The sequence below is a fragment of the Schistocerca piceifrons genome, chromosome 6 (assembly GCF_021461385.2).
Source record: "Schistocerca piceifrons isolate TAMUIC-IGC-003096 chromosome 6, iqSchPice1.1, whole genome shotgun sequence".
Classification (NCBI taxonomy): Eukaryota; Metazoa; Arthropoda; class Insecta; order Orthoptera; family Acrididae; genus Schistocerca; species Schistocerca piceifrons.
The window spans coordinates 54890590-54899333 of NC_060143.1; the positions used below are offsets into that span (position 1 = coordinate 54890590).

Sequence of the window (8744 nt, forward strand, 5' to 3'; positions counted from 1 at the left end):
TTCGTTGTGATTGCAACTGCTGTACGACTATCCGTATTGCAGAAGCACGCAGGCCATCAAACCAGCGGCAGGGAGTGTAGGTTGTGGGGGAAAAGAATAAGCACTAGAAAGACTAGCCGAGGAAAGGAATATGTCGAAAAATTCTTACCGGACATTCGAAGAGCATAGACAACAAAATGCTCGGAGAAGATAAAGATTACATTACGCAAATGAATTTTAGACTATATTGGGGGCAGTGATGACGTAGAATCGCAAATATTATAAATATTAAAGACTTGGGGGGAGATTATTTAAAGCATATCGAAATATTAATAGCCGGCCGGCGGGGCCGAGCTGTTCTAGGCGCTACAGTCTGGAACCGCGCGACCGCTACGGTCGCAGGTTCGAATCCTGCCTCGGGCATTAATGTGTATGATGTCCTTAGGTTAGTTAGGTTTAACTAGTTCTAAGTCCTAGGGGACTGATGACTTCAGAAGTTGAGTCCCATAGTGCTCAGTGCCGTTTGAACCATTTTTGAAATATTAATAAATTAAAAAGAATTCGCTCTTCACTCTAAAACTCTGTGCCCAGCTTCTTCCTCACGCAAATCTGGTTTTCTGTACGAGCACCAATCATATTGACTATTACATAATACTACTAGAGAACTAAGCCATGAACTTAACGCAGTATTAAAATGCTCGAGTTGTTTACAGTTTTTCCCACGAAACTATTTCATTGTGTATGGCTGATGGCATAATGTATTATAATACTTTTTCCCTTCTTTTTTATTCGGTTTGCTGAAGTAAGATGGATGAATGCCTGTCGGTTAAGGTTATATGCAAACCACAATTTTGGCAACCTTTCCGTCCTCGTTATTACGTGAGACTCATGTCGGACAAGGTAAACATGTATTTTGATGTTTTGATTCACACTAGAACATGGGGATCTCGTAAATTCGAACTTACATGAACAGGGGTAGGCCAAAAGTATGGAAACATCCCGAGAAATGCGCGCCTGATCATAAGTGCAGATACTAGCCAAGCCTGCCGGTTGCAGTGTGGTATCTGAACACGAGCGGCACCTGTGAAAAGTACTCAATACGTGGCAAGTGTCAGTCGTCATCAGAAAATTGTAGTTGCAAGTGTATTATGTTGGAGCTAAGTGTATTCGGTCCCAGGCAAATTGCTGATGCTACCGTAACCTAAGAAGCCGACGTGTTTACACGGCATACAGGAGAACGGAAAAATGTCATCAACGCGGAAGAAAGCTTGTGTTGAGTCATAGCCACGGACGGTCACTGAATAGGACAGTGACTTAATGTAAGAGGACCACAATCATTGCAAAACTGCATGTCGCACCCGCGAACAATCTCAGCACCAAAACAACAAGAGAGGAACTCCAGTAGCAGGGAACTGCAGGGCGATCTGCAATTCCGTAACCATTCATCAGTGATGTAAAATCACGTTGCAGGAAAAGATGACGCCGAAGCTATAAAATGTGGAGTACGGAGCAATGGAAATGTCGTTTTGTCGGATGGGTCTTGACTCACACCGTTTCCCACTTCTGGCGGTGTTTACGTCCCAAGAGTGGAACTTAGTGCAGGTTCATGATGATTTGAGCACACTCACGGTATTCTAGGGAATTCATGGTGGCTCTGCAAGGTCGCATGAGTGTTAAGGATTATGTGACCATTTTGGCTGGTCAGATCTATCACATCGTACAATCTCTGTTCCCAAATGGTGATGCTGGGTTTCATGGGGACAGTGCCCATTTTCACACTGTTCACAGCATCGTGCACTGGTCTTGTGACAACGAGGTTGAACTGCTGCATACCTCTGGCCACCGCATTCGCCAGATTTCAATGTTATTGAGCCTTTATTGTTCACTTTATAGAGATGGTATTATAATCGCTATTCACCTTCATCATCGTTATCAGAACTTGATACTATTCTGCAAGGAGAATGGTATAAGATTCCCTTGAAAACCATACAAGAGCTGTACTTATCCATTCCGAGGCGATTTGAAACTGTTTTCAATGCTTGTGGTTTTCTTACACCGTGTTAGACGTGGTAGGTGTTCTCTTTCTGGTATTTACATATTTTTGTCAAACACCTGTACGTCAGCGTAATTGCTCTGTTATTCACAAATACGTATTTGGCAGGTGGTTCACAAAATCACTTTCAGATTATCTCACAGCCGTTCCACTCTCGAACAGCACTCATGAAAAATGAACACCTGACTCTTCCTGTCTGAACACTGTTTATTTTTATTTCGATGCTATTTCTTCCTGTGTAGGTGAGTCAATAAAGTATTCTGGCATTCTGAAGAGAATTATGGTGATTAAAATTTCCTGAAAAGATTTCGTCTTTGTTTCGGTTTGTTCCATGCAAACTCGTTAATCATATGTATGACATCTCTTCCTTATTTCGTCATAATACAATACGGGCTGCCCTACTTTGAAGTTTTTCGGTGTCATCAGAAAATCTTATATGCTAAGGATGCTATACTGAGCAGCAATACTCCAGAAAAGGTAGGACTAGCATAGTGCAAACAGTCTCATTATTGGATTTGTTGCTTATTGTAACTGTGCTGCCAATAAAACGCCGTCTTTGTTCCCCTTCGCCACAATATTTTCTGTATGGTGGTTCCAATGTGAGTTGATCGTTTCTGTAATTCCTTGCTACGAAACTGAATCGACAGCCCTTAAATTTGTTTGGTTTTTGGTGTAACAGAATTTCAATGGTATTCTTTTTGTGAATCATGTGGAGGACTGCGCATTGCTTTTGATCTTCTGATGACTTTACTAGACAGTAAACGACAGCATCATCTACAAATAGTCTAAGACCGCTGTTCATATTGTCTCGTTAAACGTCTGTGCTGATCAGGAACAGCAGAGAGCCTATAACATTTCGTTGAGGGACGTCAGGAATCACATCTGTATTACTTGATGACATTAACTACGAAATGTGACATTTATGACAGGGAATCACGAATCCAATCTCACGACTGTAACGATACTCCGTTGCTACTCAATCTGATTAGAAGTCTTTTGCGGGGAATGGTGTGAGAGCACTCCGTCTTCAGGCCACAAGTGGCCCATCGGGACCATCCGACTGCCGTGTCATCCTCAATTGAGGATGCGGATAGGAAGGGCGTGTGGTCAGCACACCGCTCACCCGGTCGTTACAATGGTTTTCTTTGACCGGAGCCGCTACTATTCGGTCGAGTAGCTCCTCAATCGGCATCACGAGGCTGAGTGCACCCCGAAAAATGGCAACAACACATGGCGGCCGGATGGTCACCCATCCAAGGGCCGGCCACGCCCGACAGCGCTTAACTTCGGTGATCTGACGGGAACCGGTGTAGCCACTGCGGCAAGGCCGTTGCCAATGGTGTGAGAAGACTACTAGAAATCTAGAAATATGATATTAGTTTAAGATCCCCTGTCGGTAGCATACATTGCTTCAAGTCAGTGAAGAGATATTTTTGAACCCGTGTCAGTTATAATCCTACTAAAAATCTATTTCATAGATAAGGGTCTATAACTCAGTGCATAATATCCAATCTGTCTCTTGTATATTGGTGTGACTTACGTGGCTCTCCGATCTTTAGTCGAACGAGCGGTTGTACACAACTGCTAAAAAACGGAGCTCTTTCGTCAACATGCTCTCAAAGAAACCTCATTGGTACACAGTATAGACCGGAAAACAAGTCTTTATTGAGTGACTTCTTGCTCCACACTCTTTGCCGTACCTCCTGCTGGAATGTTTCAAGATCTATGTTATCCTTTCGCGCTGACGGAACAATTCCGTGAGAGAATCAAATAGCTGTTCCTCGAAGCGTCTCTATCTCGTCCATAAATCCAACTTCAATACGGTTCATAAACTCAGGAATTCTTTGAAGGAGACTACTGAAGGCGAACTCTGTCGTGGCTGATTACTCATGCTCTAGATAATTCTGATAAATCGTTGTTTGCTGTTTGCATTCCTCATGGCTAGATTTATGAAGTCAATCTCGTTAAATAGCTCCCGAGGTATAGTAACTGATACTTGATGTCTATAGCTGATTACAGTGACCAAACGAGGTACAGATAACATTATATTTGATCTTTTCTTTTGTCAATGAACATACAGGGAACTTTTGGTTACACTACTCGTTTCTGAAGAACCTTCATTTTGATTAAACAAATGCCCCTTTCAAAGTAGGTGTATTAATTCCACAGACAAAGCAGCAATATACCTAAGTTTAAATAACTTACGAGAATGCATCCAGGCGATTGCTTCGACAACCAGTTGTCGGCGACGTTACCCAGCTGCATTCCCGTAAGTTATTTGAACAATGCATACGCCAGCAGAAACTCAGGTCTCACATACCTAGTTATCTGTGTTAACAGTGACCCAAATGAAAACTGCTTTGCCTCTTCGTTTTCGTTTGAAATCACATTTTCGTTTAACACGGAATTCTACACTTTAACAAGATCTTTTATGTAACAGTCTGTTGTAACAGCCAGAGGAAGAGAAAACATTGCTTTAGAAATGCAGCCGGATATTTGATTAATAATCACTCACAACTGAAAGTACCATGATTTTTCAATAAAGCTTTCATGAAATGGGATCTGTTCTTTCCATGCATGTCGAAGAAAGAATACAGATAGGTATGCTAGGGGCGTTCTGGCGTGCGTAGGTCATCAATGACATCTTAGATGACGTCATCGATAAGTCATGGGATTTCCCTCCCTCTCCCCTGTCTGACAAATCCCAGTTGCTCTGTATATAAAATGGCAGAAAGTTCAAAAATTGGCACAATATTCAAATTTTGATAAGATTTTGCCCTACTCCTGTGCAAGAAGGGCTGATGTCCTAAGCATAAATTGGCAGGAAACTCAAACATTGAAGATGTGCATTGTCATCTTGTTGGAAGTAGGTTACTCGTTCAAAGTACAGATAGTCAGTCGGCCGACCAGGTCATCCGGGCGCAGGTCTATAACGTCAATGTCTGGGATTGTAAGGCAAAGGGAAGTAACTCTCCAGTAGAGACGTGCAAGACTATTTTTATGAATTAGGCTGCTTAACAAATTTCTACATACTTCCCGCGAGTCTCCGCGCTGCTCCGGGGCAGTGTTGCACTCAACGTAGCCTATGCCCACATTGCATTAGCCCCCATTCCATGGTGCCAAAGTTCTCGATCGCCAGACCTTCTGAGAAGTCCGTGGTGGCATGCTTAGAAATCGAAAACTCAAGAGGTACACGGTCATCCCACTACAGGTGAACACTTGTGCAGTAGCTGAAAGGCCTAATATTAGTTTAACTTATTATTCATGTAAAACCACAACAAATATTTTTTTATGGAATGGATAGTGGCTATTTCACCGGCATTAACATCACCACCCACCAAAAAGCCATCAAAGATGCTGACTTATATATACCAGCCAGGTACAACAACACTTGCGAACAACACACGCCTATGCTTATCTGCTTGTACAACTCAGATGGTATCGGTCAGAAACGCGACAAAGACATATGCTGGGAAAGTATATTTCCTGCAAGGGTAGTGGTTACTATCGTACCTGTACAGCACATTTCAGGACGAAAAACTGAACTGCAATGACCAGAAAAGTCCATCTACTGGCCATAAGGTGTGTAGAGCCCACACCACGCTGACTCGGCACGGGGGAATGCACTACAGTTAAATGATTCGTGTGTTTCACACTGATCAGCTTCTGCTGACAACTCATCCCCCGCTATCCACCAACTGGGAGCGGCTACAAGTCACGCGCTTAAGCGTTTGTCATGGACTGGTACTTCTGTTAACAATGTGTGATATATGCACAATATTGATCACACTCAGGTCATCTATGCTATTTCCTTTGCAGTACACTGCAGTGCCCCACCTCACATCAGTTAGGAAGACATAAAAACAATTTTGAAAGCACCGAAATCAACGAAAATTTGTCTCTACAAAAGTGTAAAGCCCCCTCTCCAGGTAGGGTCTTAGTTATTTTAAAAAGAATATTGTACCGTCGACATTGAATCACGCATTGACATCAGCAAATAACAAATAATTTTCCGCGTAATTGGGAAAATTAAAGTCTAAAATCTACCCCCCCCCCCCCCTCCTCTAAGGTTTCATCGGAGAATCATATGTAATGGGCCAGTCAGTAAAAGTCACATAACAGAAATTAACATCTAATGTTCCCACATTAGAGGAGAAGGTCCAGATATATGCTGGCCAAGGATTTTGCACAGTGACATTTTAGTGTGAATGATTAAATTATTGGAGAAACCCAGGGACGATACAATAACATTTACCCTTCAGACTTGTGGGAGATTAAACAGTTGAAAAAACATTCTTCTTATCTTACATAAGTAATTTAGAAAACCAATACAAAAACGCAAGATTTTTTCCTTGGGTCCATATATGGGCTATCTTTATATTAAGGAAAAAATATTTTAAAACAAGATTGAAGTGCAAGTTTATTTGCAATAATCACAAAAATAAACTCCGTTGTCTATCCCTGCACACTTAGTATGCGCCCACATACGGCACTGGATACACTGAATCGAAATTTCTCCATTGGCGTCCGCTGAAAATGGATTGTCGCATAGTATGCACGACATACCTGTCTCATATGCATTCAGAAAGCTCTAAATCACTTCGTCTCATATGCGTTCAGAAAGCTCAAAATCACTTTCCTCGTCGTCTAGCGTGGACTCATCCTCATTAGATAATTCTCCACACGACGATATGTCTATTTTCTTTTTCTTCCGTAAATTTTTTTTTCTCTTGCCGTCTTTATTTGATTTTTGAATCTGATTCGATTTTTGATCAAGAAAAGTTAGCTGCCTCTTCCTCTCCAGTGACCTATCCAAGAAACTTATGAGCTTTTCCTTGTACGAAAATCTAGTAATCAAGGCCGCTTTTTTAAATTTCCGACCTCTGTTCCTTGTTTTCTTTGCGATTGTAGGTGGTGGGGAAATGCCAAAAGGGCTATCAGGAGTCAAAGTTCTGGTTGTTGGTTGTGCATGTGATGAGGAGGAATGAGCAAAGGAAATTCAGAAAACTTTCCTGGCTAAGTAGAGAATAATCTGAATTTTTTGGTAGGCTTACCGCTGGAGGTTCTGTGTTATCTGTTCTCGACGATCCTGCATGAGGATCGATCGATAGGCGAGATGAGCGGTGATTCTGCAAAGGATCTACCCAACTTCTACCAGCTACGTTAGTGGTGAAAAGTGCGTCAATGCAATTCTTCTCAGCCATTCGTTCTAGTTCAGATGAACTATAACCAAAGCCTTTGTTCCATACTCAACAAATAAGAAACAAGCTCTTCTTCCAGACTCTGTCCTAAAACAGAAGGCCTACCCGGCTTAGCACTGGTAGCAGCAGTTGGAGTATGTTCTTTTCTCTTACTTAAAAACTGCAGGGTAGAGAGAGGTACATCATGTACTTTTGCAGAATTTAAAACTGACGAAATAACGTCATTTAATGGACACTTGTTTTCAAAAAAAGTTCTAAGCCTATCGTTCCACGTGGACATTCCACAAGATTATGGAACAGAATAGCAGGCAGCATACACCTAAGGTAATGCAGAGTGTTTTAAGACATGAGCTGGTGCAACGAAAGCTTTGAGACTTTGGATTTTAATTAAACATTTTCTTGTCATTAGGTATGACGGCAAATGGTGTGCAGTTACATTTCCAGCCCAAGCATTTCTCCTACTAGGAGGAATTTCATTATTCTGATAGGTTATATTAGGACACTTGAAGATCTTTGTTGAAACTGTCTTCTTTTAATTTATTTTAAGAACCCTTTTATATGTTCCGTAGCACTATGAAAATTTACTAACTACCTCACATTTCATGAACGGTTGTGAGATCATAGTGTTGTTCATTACAGGCTCAAATTTCATACGAAGCAGAATGTTTTCACGGCAATAATAACGGACACGTAACATGCTAAGCTCTCATAGATCTACATCTACATCTACGTGATTACTCTGCTATTCACAATAAAGTGCCTGGCAGAGGGTTCAATGAAACACCTTCATGCTGTCTCTCTACCGTTCCACTCTCGAACGGCACGTGGGAAAAACGAGGATTTAAAATTTTTCCGTGGGAGCCCTGATTTCTCTTATTTTATCGTGATGATTATTTCTCCCTATGTAGGTTGGTGTCAACACAAAGTTTTCGCAATCGGAGGAGAAAACTGAAATTTCATGAGAAGATTCCGTCGCAACGAAAAACGCCTTTGTTTTAATGATTGCCACTCCAATTCACGTATCATGTCTGTGACACTACCTCCCCTATTTTGCGATAATACAAAACGAGCTGCCCTTCTTTGTACATTTTCGATGTCATCCGTCAGTCCCACCTGATGCGGATCCCACACCGCACAGCAGTACTCCAGAATAAGGCGGACAAGCGTAGTGTAAGCAGTCTCTTTGGTAGACCTGTTGCACCTTCTAAAGTGTTCTGCTAGTGAATCACATAGTCTTTGGTTTGCTCTACCCACAATATTATCTATGTGATCGTTCCTATTTAGGTTATTTGTAATTTATTTTATTTATTTATTTATGCATTTATTTTACCTGGCAAGATTAGGGCCTTCAGGCCCTCTCTTACACCTAACCAGGCATACTCAGATTGAACGAATTTCTGTTTCTACAGAACATTAAGGACATATAACCTGTTATGCAGTATTAATGTTAAAGAAAAAAATAGAGATTATAACAGTAGTACAATGATAATTATAACAATGAAAAATTAGCT

At 41.4% G+C, this 8744-nt stretch overlaps 1 pseudogene; it reads right to left on the reverse strand.

The window, feature by feature from the left end:
* Positions 1–3250: 3250 nt before the first annotated feature.
* Positions 3251–3367, reverse strand: LOC124803943 (annotated as a pseudogene).
* Between the last annotated feature and the right edge of the window lie 5377 nt (positions 3368–8744).